This window comes from Sus scrofa, chromosome 3 (genome assembly GCF_054392235.1).
Source record: "Sus scrofa isolate SSC_HxYL_T2T_F1_AM1 chromosome 3, Sscrofa_HxYL_maternal_Yorkshire_Landrace_v2.0, whole genome shotgun sequence".
In the NCBI taxonomy this organism is placed as follows: Eukaryota; Metazoa; Chordata; class Mammalia; order Artiodactyla; family Suidae; genus Sus; species Sus scrofa.
Genome location: NC_139385.1, coordinates 17,621,958 through 17,636,069, shown reverse-complemented (window position 1 = coordinate 17,636,069; position 14,112 = coordinate 17,621,958). Strand labels below are relative to the sequence as shown.

Genomic DNA, 14,112 nt, shown 5'->3' with positions numbered 1-14,112 from the left:
ATCCGGCATTTCCATGAGCTGTGGTGTAGGTTGCAGACACGGCTCGGATCCCCGCGTTGCTGTTGCTGGATTGGACCCCTAGCCTGGAACCTCCATATGCCGCAGGAGCGGCCCAAGAAATGGGAAAAAAAAAGACCAAAAAAAAAAGAATCATCACACTGCAGCTGCTCAAGTTGCTGCCCAGGTATGGGTTCAATCCCCAGTCAGATGCAGTGAATCCTGTGTGCGGCATAGGTCTCAGATGCAGCTTGGATTCAACTGCCAACCTGGAAACTTCCATATAACGCAGTTTTGTCTGTTTAAAAAAAAAAAAAGAAGCGTTCTCGTGGCTCAGCAGTGATGAACCTGACTAGTATCCATGAGGACTTGGGTTCGATCCCTGGCCTTGGTCAGTGGCTTAAGGATCTGGCGTTGCCATGAGCTGCATTGTAGGTCACAGATGTACTCGATCCCATGTTACTGGGGCTGTGGTGTAGGCCTGCAGCTGTAGCTCCAATTCGACCCCTAGCCTGGGAATCTCCATATGCCGCACCTGCAGCTGTAAAAAGAAAAAAACAAAACCCAAAGCAACCTGCAGTAAGCCTTCATTGAGTTCTACTCTGTCCAAGGATGGTGACTGTTACCTGAACAAATTACTGGGGAAGCACGTGGAATTCCATGATTGTCCCCCAAAAGGCAGAGTCCCTCCTCCTAATAGCTTTCCAGATCGCTAACTCAGTGGGACCAATGACTTTGGTCTATGAACAGGTAGGATGTAAGGAGAGCAGTGCTGTTCGATATACATTTGTTGACTAAACACCTGAATTCCATGGCTGTGAAATCTCGGGCACAAGGCAGAACTTCAGGAAAGTTCTAATGTAGTACAGGATACACTTAGGGTAACACTGGAGGACTGGAAGGGGAGGTTGGTGCAGGGCTTCATCCTGTACATCGGGGAGCTCTAGATCAGTCTAGAGAAACAAATGACCTTTCATTGATGTTTTAGTAAGACTGCGCCGGGAGTCTGCAAGATGAACTGATAGCTTTGTGCCTACTCTCTCTGCACACACATACTTCTGCTTGGAGAAATAAGAATGTAAACTTAGGCTGCAAAAGGAATAAAAAGGCAAATGAATAGCAAAAATTTCTTTTTGTTTGTTTGGGGTTTTTTTGTTTGTTTTGTCTTATTGGGGTTTTTTTTGTTGTGCCCACAGCATATGGAAGTTCCTAGGCCAGGGATCGAACCTGTGCCACAGCAGCAACCCAAGCCACTGCAGTGACAACATTGGATCCTTAACTCACTGTACCACAAGGGAACTCCTGTGAATCCATTTCATTTTGAAGGAAGAAATGGACTAAATAGAGGAGGCTAGAAAGGACCTAATCTTCGTGGACATTTTGCCCAATTGGTAATGATGCGCTGCCAACTGAACACGGAGAAGATGCTAACGTGGAAAAGGAAAGGAGATGATTAAAGCCTGAGCCGAGGAGTTCCTGATGTGGCGTGGCAGAAACAAAGCCAACTAGGAATCATGAGGTTGCAGATTCGATTGCTTGGTCTCGCTCAGGGCGCTAGGCCCCCTTCCAACATCCAGGAAGTGGGAATGCAGGCTGGACAGAATACTAATTGGGTTTGTTGTTTTTTTTTTGTTTTTTGTTTTTTTTTTTTTTGGTCTTTTTAGGGCTGCACCAGCGGCATATGGAGGTTTCCAGTCTAGGGGCTGAATCAGATCTACAGCTGCTGGCCTCACCACAGCTTCAGCAACATGGGATCCGAGCTGTGTCTGTGAACTGCCGGAAGCATCGGCCACAATCTGGATGTGCATAGGGCTTGTCCCCGTGTGGAGCAGCTGGTGCTGGACCAGGTGAGCCCTCTGGGAGAACCGAACTCCGTAAGGCGCACAGACATAAAGATGGTCTCCGGGATGGATTCACTGGATATCTGACCAGCATCGAGTGGGAAGCAAAGAGCCTTCCACAGTCTGGGCAGCGGAAAGGCTTCTCTCCAGTGTGCCCACGTGGATATGGACAGCCAGGGTGCCTCTTTGGCAGAAGCAACGTCCACACTGGTCTCAGGGGCAGGGCCGCTCCCCAGAGTGGACCCCCTGGTAGCTGACTAGGAAGGAGGGGTGGCTGAAAGATCGGCTACATTCCAGGCAGGGCTAGGGCCTCTTGGCAGTCTTAGCACGTTGGTGTCTGGTGTTGGCTGGGGACCTGAGGCAAAGAATGGTCACAGTCCATTAAGCCAGGGAGCAGCCTGGCCTTCAGTGGGGGGCCCGTTCCTCACAGGAGCATCCTCAGGCTCCCTAGGCCGCTTCCTTCTTCTTTGTCTTGCTTCTAAAGAGACGAGAGAATTGAAACTGAAGACTCAAGGGCTTGCATCACCACACCTGTTTTCTCTCCAAATGGGGAGGAGTGTGTGAAGGGGACAGCAGGTCCTGTTCATCTGGCAGAGTCCCTTATTTCTGAACCCCCAGTCTCAGCTGCCATCAGCGGGTCCTCATTCCATGGGCAGATGCCATGCTTTTCCCCATTCAGGGCTTGGAAAATTGTGGTTTTGTCAGGAGGTGAGGGATAGTTCTGCTTGTCAGAAATAAGCCATCACCAGCCATGTTAAAGCCTTTAAGGAGTTCCTGCTGTGGCATAATGGGATGGTTGCACTGGGATGCAGGTTTGACTCCAACCCAGCACAGTGGATTAAGGGTAGAGTATTGCAGCTGTGGTTTGGATCTGACCCCTGACTGGGGAACTGCAAATGCCGTGGGCGGGGAGGCAAAAAAGAAAGCCCTTAAAGGTAGGCATTTGTGACTCAGCGGTAATGAACCGGACAAGTATCCATGAGGACGTGGGTTTGATCCCTGGCCTCAGTCAGTGGGTTAAGGATCCAGCGTTGCCATAAGCTGTGGGGTAGGTCTTAGACGCGGGTCGGATCTGGTAGGTTGCTGTGGCTGCGAGCTTCCATATGCCACAGGTTCAGCCCTAAAAAAACAAACAAAGGAAACATCAGTCACCACCTGAGCAAACAGTCCTGGCTGCACAGCGAACTTCTAGCCCTTTTTAGAGGCGTGCAGACCCTCTGGGCACACAGCGAAGGGAGGCACATACGTTCTATGCCCAGCTTCTCCCCCATCTCACTATCCTTGATCCAAGGAAGGCACCAGGTCTGACAAAGGGAACTTTGGAAGAGAAGGTTCAGAGGATTCTTACCAACTGGGGCCTGCAAGAGAGGCTGCGTGTGTGGAGCGGCTGCTGGACTCACTCCCGAGACAGGCTGACTTCCAGCTCAGCTCCGCTTTCCTCGCCTATCCCAGAACCTGGGTGCCTCGCCCCTTCTTGGGATCTTCAGCCTCCGGTCTCCACACTTCCTTCCTTCCCTCCATCCAGGAGATGAGGGCAGGTTTGAGGCCTGCAAATCCTAAGGGAGAAGAGGCCAGCAAGCCAAGGCGGAGACACGGAGCCTAAAGAAGGTCTTCCTCTGCAAAGGTGGGATGCAACCTCCTGATCCCTCAGAGAGAAGACCCTCCCCAACAGCAGATATTCTCCCAGGCGCGTCAGGACTCAAACCTAAGGGTCTTCAGATGACAAAAAGTTTGAGTGCGAGGGCCGGGCCTTGCCGAGCGCACCCAGGTGGCGATAGATCTCCCGCATCACGTCCCGGTCCAGGGCCCTCTGCGCAGGCCGCAGACAGCCCCACTCCTCCTGGAAGAAGTACGCGGCCACGTCTGCGAACTTCACTGCACCTGGTCTCCCTTGCCCAGGCCAAGCCTCCCCCATGCCCGCCGGTGGGGAGCGGGACGGGGTGGGGGGGCGCCATAGCACCATCGCTTTCCCCAGGGTTCGCCGGGGTGGCGGCGGGGGGTGGGGGTGGTCAGGTATTGGACGCAGCGGAGCCGAAGCTGGCCGATCTTCGGACCCAGAGCGCCGCCAAGGAGGCCTGAATGGCACAAGGATGAGTCTCTTTGGGTCCCAGTTATTCCTACGGGTCCTGCAAGCACCCGGGTTAGAGCCCAGGAAGATGCCTTCCGGCGCCGCGGAGGCGCGGTTGACGCGATCCACCACTAGGCGGCGCCTGGCCCGAAATTCTTCGCCCTCAGGGGTCCTGGCGCTGCTGAGCTTCACGCCCGTCTTCCTTTTGCGCTCGATTATTGGCTGGCGCGCGGCTGACCGCAAAGAGCCAGCGTCCTAATTGGGTTTCAGCGAATCGTTCCCGTTAGAAGGAAGCCGGCGATAGCGAAAAGGGCAGGCCCTCTTCCCGGAGTTCCAGAGCTCCCCCCGCCCGCCCCACTGTTGAGCACCTGCCCGGCGCCTGGCGTTGTGCTGTGTGGTGGTGCCAAGGGACAGCAAGGCAGCTCTGCTGCCCAAGAGCTCACAGCAACGGCCTTCTCCCGGCCCCGCGCTCGGCCCCACTGTCACCAGAACCCCTTCTGCATTGCTCTGGGGCTCCCTGCCTCCTTTACACCCAGACTTGGACGACGATTAAATATTTATTAAGCCTATTGGTTTGAGCACAGTTATAGGCCCTAAGTAGAGAGCAAGGAGCTCAGTGTTCTCAGCCGCGGAGGTCACATTCTTCTCCACAGCTTTACAGATGCTCATATCTCTACTGGACTTGACTCAAAGTTTAGTCTTGAGGGAACTCCCTGGCACTCTAGTGGCTAGAGTTTGGTGCTCTCAAAGTCCAATCCCTGGTGAGGGAACTGAGATTTTGCTTCAAGCTGCCGCAGGCCGGGGGGCCACCCTACAGCCACTGGAGCTCAGTACAGGAGGTTGATGGTGGGGGAGGATGTAGGAGAGGGCAGAGGAATTTGGGGATTCTCTGTTCATCCAGCTCATTTCTACTGTGAACCCTAAACTACACCCAGAGGATTAAAATAAAATCTATTAAGTCTTAAAATTTTTAAAAATAATGATTCGTGCTACAACATGAATGAACTTTTAAAATATACCATGTGAGAGAAGCTGGATATAAAAAACCACATGTCTTATAATTCTGTTTATATATGTATATGAAAAGTCCAGAAAAAGCATATCTATAGAGACAGAAAGCAGATTAGTAGTTGTCAAGGGCTGGAGGAGGGGAGACGGGGGAGGGATGGTAGGAGTTTCTTTCTGGGATGATGAAAATGTGCTAAGTTGATTTTGGTGATGGTTTCAAACTCTGAACATATTAAAAAAGATTGAATTGTACACTTTAAATGGGGCAAATTATATGATAATGTGAATAATATCTTAAGGGCCAAAACTGCACATATGGGAGTTCCCAGGCTAGGGGTCAAATCAGAGCTGTAGCCGCTGGTTTACGCCACAGCCATAGCAACTCGGAATCCAAGCCTCATCTGCAACCTACACCAGAGCTCATGGCAACACCAGATCTTGACCCACTGAGTGAGGCTAGGGATTGAACCTGTACCCTCATGGATACTAGTCAGGTTGGTAACCTGCTGAGCCACAATATTATTCCTATGAATAACATCTTAATAGAATCTTTTAAAAAATACGTCGTAGGAGTTCCCGTCGTGGCGCAGTGGTTAACGAATCTGACTAGGAACCATGAGGTTTCGGGTTCGGTCCCTGCCCTTGCTCAGTGGGTTAACGATCTGGCGTTGCCGTGAGCTGTGGTGTAGGTTGCAGACGCGGCTCGGATCCCGCGTTGCTGTGGCTCTGGCGCAGGCCGGTGGCTACAGCTCCGATTCAACCCCTGGCCTGGGAACCTCCATATGCCGCGGGAGCGGCCCAAAAGAAATAGCAACAACAACAACAAAAAAAAAAAAGAGAAAAGACAAAAAAAAAAAAAAATACGTCGTAGTCCCAGACATAGCAAGATGGTCACAGTCAATTATCTAAAACAAAACAAAAAAAGTTTCCAGGGGGCATTCTGGAACAGTCCCTCCCCATGTCTCAGCTCACTACTCCTTCTGTTTCTCTCCCCTCCAGGCATTTTGCCCTGTCTAGAGAGTCTGCATCTGCAGCTCTCACCCAGGAACTGGCTTGGGTACAATGAATAAATTTATTTATTTGGTGTGTTTAGGGCCACACCGGCAGCATATGGAAATTCCCAGGCTAGGGATCGAATATGAGCTGCAGCTGCTGGCATACACCACAGCCACAGCAATGCCAGACCTGATCCGAGTCTTTGACCTACACTATAGCTCACAGCAACACCGGATCCTTAACCCACTGAGCGAGACCAGGGATCGAACCTGAGTCCTTAGGGATACTAGTTGGGTTCATTACCGCTTAGCCAACACAGGAACTCCCACACTGAATAAATTTTTAAAGGAGTGAGCAAAAATGGGCGTGAGGGAGGCGACCCCCAAAGGGCCTCACAGAGCGCCCCAAGGTGGCAGTAGGACTCAGGCATCACTTTTGGTAAAGGGCCTTCTGCACCTCCTATTTCACCACTTCCCCAAGAAGAAGTACATAGTCACGTGGCAAAGCTTCAGAACCCACAGCCTGCTCAGCTCAAGTCTACGTTTTGGGCCCCAGACGGGGAACGGGGCTGGGGCGACACTTAAATTCCTCCAGTCCCCAGGTCCTGGATGCTCCAATCCAAGGGCCACTCTCCTGGGCCAAGGAGACACTGCCCTGCTAGATCCAGCGTCTGAGCTGGCCTGGATCTGGCTTCGCGCGGGGACAAGCTGCAGCCAAAACAGGAATCACAGCATCATGGGTCGCTCTGATACTCAGGGTGGACGACGATACCAGAAAATGTCCTAGGACGACCTGCCTTCACAGCTGTCATTCAAGTGCAGTCGGAAGCTGATCATTCGTTCGCTCCAACTGAGCTTATCAAATAGGGACCAGCTCGAAATGCTCAGCTGCAACTCTTATCCCTCCTAACCCGCCAATGGCACTTGCAGAGATTGGCTTAAGGACGTGGCTGCTGACAGCGCAGTGACTGGACTCTTACCATCAGTGAAATAACTAGGTCTGTGCTGCTTGGGAGCAAAGTCAGAATCATGCTTCATTGCTCCTAAGCATCTAATAACGCTGGTGTAATAAGAAAAACACCGTGTGCCAGGAACTGTGCAAAACACTTCAAATACATTCTCTCATTTAATCCTTGAAACAACCCCACGAGGTGGATCATCTCACTTTCTGAATGGGGGTGCTCAAGCTCAGCCCAGTAAGACACTCTCCATTGTAACACTGCTCACTTCAGGAGCCAGCCACAGAATCCAATGTGCCTGACTTTGAAGACCATGTACCCCAATCATTGTGCTAGATCGCTACGCCTGGCAGAGCAATTGTCCAAAAATATTACAGTCATGAAAACAATGTTTCTTTGCTTTCCCCTCTTGACTGGCCCTGGACTGTATCGACAATGTCATCACCTGTCCCACCGAGGGCACATCTAGGACACACGCATGTGCACAGGCACACACAAACCCACTCCAACCCAGCTCTTGCCCTGCTGTTCCACTAAAATAATTCTCTCCACGTCTTGCCAACCTCTTCGTTAAAACACCCTGCCCCGTCCTTCCATTGGCTTCTGAATCCTCTTTTGCTTTATTCAACTTGGTTTTCTGCTAGTCTTTCTATCTTTGTTACATTCCTCGCTTTATATCTATGTATTTATTTATTTAGGCCTCAGGTCCCATGTCAGGGATCGAATCCAAGTCGCAGCTAACACCTGTGCCACAGCTGCGGCAACGCTGGATTCCAAACCCATTGCACCACAGCAGGAACTCCACATTCTTTTTTTTTTTTTAAGGGCTGCACCTGTAGCATATGGAAGTTCCCTGGATAGAGGTCAAATTGGAGCTACAGCTGCCAGGCGACGCTGCAGCCACAGCAACGCAGGACTCCTTACCCACTGGGCAAGGCCAGGGATCGAAGCCGCATCCTTATGGATACTAGTCAGATTCGTTTCGGATGCGCCACAACGGGAATTCGCCACATTGCTCACTTTTTAAGTACATTTTCTCAACGTTCAGGCGTCCAACCTCTTTCCCTCGGTTCCCGTTGTTATTATTAACTTCCAGGCCAGTGGCTCCCACTTGGGGGGCGTGGTGATTACCCATCTCACCCCCTAGAGACGTTTGGCAAATGTCCAGAGACTTTTTGGGTTTGGGGCGGGGCGGGGGCGGGGGCGGGCCAAAGGGCGCGGATGTGTGTGCTACTGCCCTCTAGTGGTCATGGGCCAGGGCTGCTTCCATCAAACATCCTCTAACGCGCAGGAGCGCTCCTCTGAACAAAGAATTCTCTGGCTCAAAATATTCGTTGGGCTGCCGTTGGGAAATCCCCCTCTGGGCCTGCACATCGAACTGGCTGCTAAATATTTTCACATGGTGGTCGAGCTGGGAGCTTGTTAATTTTTCTAGATACTTTAGAATATCTTCAACTACACTTCACTCCTGTTATCCGAAGTTCTGTTACCTGAGGCCTCCTGCTCACGGCTTTTTCCTGCTAGTCCTGAGTCTATTAGGTACCAGCAGCTTAGGATAAGTCCGTGAAAAAATACGCAAAGGTCCTCTTCTCAAGGGACTTCCATTTCAAAGGAGGAGAATGCAAAACAAACCCCCAAAAACACAAAAGCAAAAACAAAAACTCCAGCGTTCCCTGGTGGTCTAGTGGTTCAGACCCTGAACCTTCACCACTGTGGCTTGGGTTCAATCTCTGGTCTGGGAACTGAGATCCCACATCAAATTCTGGACAATGTGGCCCAAAATAAAAACAAAGTGGGAGAATAGATCATTTCTATTCTTTTGAGAACAGATATTTTCTAATAAATACAGATAAGGGATTTTTTTTTTTTTTTTTGGTCTTTTTAGGGTTGCACTTGAGGCATAAGGAAGTTCCCAGGCTAGGGGTCAAATCAGAGCTACAGCCGCCGGCCTATACCACTGCCACAGCAACGGAGAATCCTAGCCAAGTCTGCAAGCTACATCACAACTCATGACAATGCTGCATCCTTAACCCACTGAGTGAGGCCAGGGATCGAACCCACATCCTCATGGATGCTAGTCGGGTTCGTTAACCACTGAGCCACAATGGGAACTCTAGGATCTTTCCATTTAATGGGTGGACCCATGGATATCAGTTGTCTTGCTCAGAACCAGACAGTCTGCTCAGTTCCGCTCATTGAAAAACTGTTCCTTAGGAGCTCCCATTATGGCTCAGCAGATTAAGAACCTGACAGAGTGTCTGTGAGGATGCCGGTTTGCAAATGAGGCTTGGATCCGGTGTTGCTGTGGCTGTGGCGCAGGCCGGCAGCAGTAGCTCTGATTCAGTCCCTAGCCTGGGAACTTCCATATGCCATAGGTGTGGACATGAAAAGAAAAAAGAAAGAAAAACTAGAGTTCTTTAGAGTTCCCTTGTGGTGCAGAGCGTTTTGTTCGACTGCTGTGGTGCAGGTGCCATCCCTGTCCTGGGAACTTCCACATGCTGCGTGTGCGGCCAAAAAAGGGGGGAAAAAAGGAGGCAAGGACAAAAGGAGGTGGCAGGTGGTTCTCAAGACTGGGGAAGAGACGGAGTTAGACCCCAGGCAGGATCAGCTTCCTCAGATGAATAAAAATTCTAGCAAGTAGCTGAAGTAGCTGACCCGAGTGGAAGAGCCCCAGAGGTGGTCTTGAAAGCACCTTATCAGGGGAATTAAATTGGGCAGGAAGGAGTTCCTGTTATGGCTCAGTGGTAAATGAATCTGACTAGCATCCATGAGGATGCAGGTTCGATCCCTGGCCTCACTCAGTGGGTGAAGGATCCCGAGTTGCCATGAGCTGTGCCATAGGTTGCAGATGAGAGGCTCGGATCCTGTGTTGCTGTGGCTGTGGTGTAAGCTGGCAGCTACAGCTCCGATTTGACCCCCAACCTGGGAACCTCCATATGCCTCGAATGCGGCCCTAAAAAGCAAAAAAAAAAGGGGGGGGCAGAAATGTGCTGGCACCTGGCTGGACTGAGGCTGAGGGAAGCAGCAGAGCCACCAGCAACCTTGTATACAGGCATATAAACTTCAGCCTCCAGGGACAGGCACTTTCTGTTCCCACAGCACGGCACATAGGTATTGAAATTTTTTCCAATGGTTGATGCGAACCAGAGCGGCAACCCAAAGCCAAGGCTGCCTGTCATTTCTTAGGGGTGGTTCTTGGCAAAGGGCTATAACTGAACATCCCTCCCACCTCAACACCCTGCAGACACAACCCAACCCAAGCATCTCTGGCTGGAAACTTCTGCAGAGAAAGATACTGAGCAGAGCAGCAGGCTTGAGGACCAGAACGGACAGGGCACTCTGAGAAAGTGAAAAGCCTGTTTTTACCATCTTCTTTTTACCTGTAGCCCAAGACTTAACTTGCGTATCAGGCACATTCAGATGTGCCTTCTCACTTGATCTTCTCTGTCTATCTTAGACAAGCATGAGATGGCTTTGCTGTTCCTATTTTATTTTTTAAAATTTAATTACTTTTTAATTTTTTGCTTTTTAGGGCCGCACCTGCAGCATATGGAAGTTCCCAGGCTAGGGGTCCAATCGGAGCTACAGCTGCCGGCCTACACCAAAGCCACAGCCACGCAGGATCCGAGCCACATCTTCGACCTACATCACAGCTCACAGCAACGGTGGATCCTTCACCCACTGAGCGAGGTCAGGGATTGAACCTGCGTCCTCACGGATACTGGTTGGGTTCATTACTGCTGAGCCATGACAGGAACTCCTCAGGCCTTTTCTTTAGGCTACTTCCTTTGCCCTTGGCATTGACTTTTTCGGGATACTTAGAGATTCAAAACTCTGATCAGTTTGCAGCCGCCTCCACTCTCTAACGCCAGCACTCCCTCTAGCTCGCAGAGCTCCAGCCGAAGGAGAAGGCGGGTAAGTGAGGGGGTCTCTATACTGTGGTTCATACAAAGCCGACCCCCCTGCAAATCCACCTGCGATAAAGCACTGAGGAAGGAACTGGCTGCAAAAGCCGCTGGCAAGAGTGCACCCTCTACTGGAGGGGTAAAGAAACTTCATCGTTCCCGGCCTGGCACCCTGGTGCTCTGTGAAATCAGAGGTTCCCTGAACTTGTGATTAGCCAGCTTCCACTCACACTGTCTGGTGCGAGAAATTGCTCGGGACTTCAGTACAGATCTGCGCTTCCAGAGTGCAGCTACTGGTGCTTCGCAGGAGGCAAGTGAGGCCTAGCTAGTTGGCCTTTTTGAGGACACTAACCTGTGCACTATCCATCCAAATGTATAACAATTATGCCAAAAGATACCCAGCTAGCACACCGCAAACGCGGAGAATGTGCTTAAGAATCCACTATGCTGGGAAACATTTCATTAAAAAAAAAATTCTCTTCTTCCTGTTATTGGTAGTTCTGAACGTTAGCTATTTTTTTCCATGGGGCCAAAAAGTACCTAAGTATATGATTGCAAGTGGAAAAATAGGGGACAGAAATCAGGTATTGGCAGTTTTTCCATTTTCATTTGTGTGCGAATTTTTCTTCCTTTCCTTTTTTTTTAGGGCTGCACCTGTGGCATATGGAGTTTTCCAGACTAGGGGTCAAATCAGGAGCTGCAGCTGCCAGCCTACACCACAGCCACAGCAATGCAGGATCCGAGCCACATCTGCAATCTACACCCCAGGTTGCAGCACCACTGGATCCTTAACCTGCTGAGTGAGGCCAGGGATCAAACCTGTGTCCTCATGGATAGCAGTCAGATTCATTTCCCCTGAGCCACAACGGGAACTCCCATGTATGTGAATTTTTAATATAAATGCGGGGACATAAAGCATTAATGCAAGTCAATATATTTAAGTGAACAAGTTTCAGCAATTCAACTTTATACCAATTATAAATAAACCTGTTAAAAATTTCTGGACAGGAGTTCCCGTCGTAGCGCAGTGGTTAACGAATCCGACTAGGAACCATGAGGTTGAGGGTTCGGTCCCTGCCCTTGCTCAGTGGGTTAAGGATCCGGCGTTGCCGTGAGCTGTGGTGTAGGTTACAGACGCGGCTCGGATCCTGCGTTGCTGTGGCTCTGGCATAGGCCGGTGGCTACAGCTCCGATTAGACCCCTAGCCTGGGAACCTCCATATGCCGCAGAAGCGGCCCAAAGAAATAGCAAAAAGACCAAAAAAAAAAAAAAAAAAAAATTTCTGGACAATGCCAGCATTTGGATTTTTTTATTTGTCCTTTTTTTTTTTTTTTTTTTTTTTTTTGTCTTTTTAGGGCTGCATTGGTGACATATGGAGGTTCCCAGGCTAGGGGTCCAATTGGAGCTGTAGCTGTCGGCCTATGCCGAAGCCACGCCAGAGCTGAGCCGCATCTGTGACCTACACCACAGCTCATGGCAACGCCGGATCCTTAACCCACTAGGCGAGGCCAGGGGTCGGACCCGAAACCTTGTGGTTCCTAGTCGGATTCGTTTCTGCTGCGCCTCAACGGGAACTCCAGGATTTTTTTTTTAAAAAGTAAATTTCTTAGTGACCGAAAAAACAAACTCAGATCAGGCAGGCTCTGCCTTTAAAAGCTTTTTTCTTTTTTTGCTTTTTAGGGCCGCACCTGCGGCATATGGAATCTCCCAGGCTAGGGGTAGAATCAGAGCTGTAGCTGCCAGCCTACACCACAGCCACAGCAACGTGGGATCCAAGCCTCATCTGTGACCTACACCACAGCTCACAGCAACGCTGGATCCTTAAGCCACTGAGCGAGGCCAGGGATTGAACCTGCACCCTCATGGTTCCTAGTCGGAGTCGTTTCCATTGCGCCATGACAGGCAAAAGCTTTTCATTGTCCTGAAGTCTGGGAAATACCTGGGTGTTTAAGCAGGAAAGTGAGAGTCTGTTGGGGGCAGGGGGTGTCAACTCACCAAGGTTGGAAGGGCTCTCCAAACACAGCAGGAAGCATCACCAAACCAGCAGGGGCTCATCCTCAGGCTACTTGTGTAGCCAGTCCTGAATGGGGAGAGGGGAATGAACACCTCAGCTGGAAGAACAGCTACCTATTTGAACTAGAAGCCTCATGGCGGATTTCCAAAGGACCCAGCAGGCCCTGTGTTATGAAGAGAGTTGCTGTAGTCCTGGGAGATCTCTCTGAATGAGTCCTTGGTTACCAAGTTGGGGTGTCTTCACTTTCTACACCAATTCTTACCAGTGGGGGCTCTTTCCATTCTACCCTTTCTGTGTCACTATTCTTTTTTTTTTTTTTTTTTTCTTTTTAGTGCTGCTTCCTTGGCACATGGAGGTTCCCAGGCTAGGGGTTGAATTGGAACTACTGCTGCTGGCCTACACCACAGCCACAGCAAAAGCAATGTGGAATCTGAGCCGTGTCTACAACCTACACCGCAGATCGAGACAATGCCAGGGCATTAACCCACTGAGCGGGGCCAGGGATCGCACTCGAATCCTCGTGGATGCTAGTCAAATTCGTGTCCACATTCACTGAGCCACAGTGAGAAATCCCTGTGTCACTACTCTTATCATTTAATCTCATAGGCGAGAATCATGCTGGGCTGGGTTAGGTCACTTGTGCACCGTCATCTCAGACGCAGGATTCTAGGCTTCAGGCTCTCTTGCTCCAGCAAGAAAATAAGTACTAGCTTGGACCAGGGAATCCTGGGGAAGGAGTGGAGGCATGAGTTTTGGTTAGGCGGTGAGGGTGCCTTCACAGTGCAAGAAGCCACTACCTCCCCACCACCAGCTGGCTCCTGGTATAAAAGTTTCAGGATGAAGCCCCTTTAAGCAGCAGGATTCCATCCCTGGTCCCTTACTACTATGGGACTGATTACACAGCCCATCAGCTAGGTCCCTCTTGAAAGAGGGCTCGGGGGAGGCCCGAAAAGAGAGGAAAGCGGCCGCACCCCACCGAGCACCCCAAGGTTGTTATTGGTCTCCTGGCACTAGCACCTCTATACTGAGCCCCCAGCGCCAGCGGCAGAAACCCCCGCTCCTCCAGGAAGAGGTACACAACCCTTGGGTGAAGTGAAGCTCAACGCCCCAGCCTCCTCCGCACCCCCGCTCAGCCCAGTCCCTCCAGGACGCCACGCAACCAGAGAAGCAGGAGGTGGCACCAGCCTGTCTCTGGTCCCCGCCACCCGCTGCCAAACACTTCCGTGCAACTCGGGAACCCGGTTCAGCAACCCACGATGGTACTGGAAAAGGCTTCAAAGGGGCCTCTCTAGGCAACTGGGAATTTCACATATCGTTAGCACTCA

At 50.8% G+C, this 14,112-nt stretch overlaps 1 protein-coding gene, 1 long non-coding RNA gene and 1 pseudogene across 5 annotated transcripts in view; 2 read left to right on the top strand and 1 right to left on the bottom strand.

Annotated features, from left to right (window-relative positions):
• PRR14 (proline rich 14) overlaps positions 1-14,112 on the top strand; it is a 32,285-nt gene that overhangs the window by 12,379 nt on the left and 5,794 nt on the right. Inside the window, exon 4 of one of the 3 annotated variants that reach the window (XM_021086416.2) lies at positions 1,662-1,844. The exons of the other annotated variants lie outside the window; for them this stretch is intronic. The gene's annotated coding sequence lies outside the window, so the exon portion shown is untranslated. The remainder of the gene's footprint in view (positions 1-1,661; positions 1,845-14,112) is intronic. 3 annotated transcript variants of the gene reach the window in all.
• Positions 1,124-14,077, bottom strand: LOC110259905 (uncharacterized). 2 transcript variants are annotated; one of them, XR_014840429.1, is made up of 3 exons: positions 13,869-14,077; positions 12,769-12,853; positions 1,124-2,958 (listed from the first exon to the last, which is right to left on the bottom strand). It is a non-coding gene; the product is annotated as an uncharacterized LOC110259905 (long non-coding RNA). The 2 variants fall into 2 exon arrangements; XR_014840428.1 differs by lacking the exons at positions 12,769-12,853; positions 13,869-14,077 and adding an exon at positions 3,187-4,036.
• LOC146404443 (histone H3.3A-like) lies at positions 6,271-11,339 on the top strand (annotated as a pseudogene).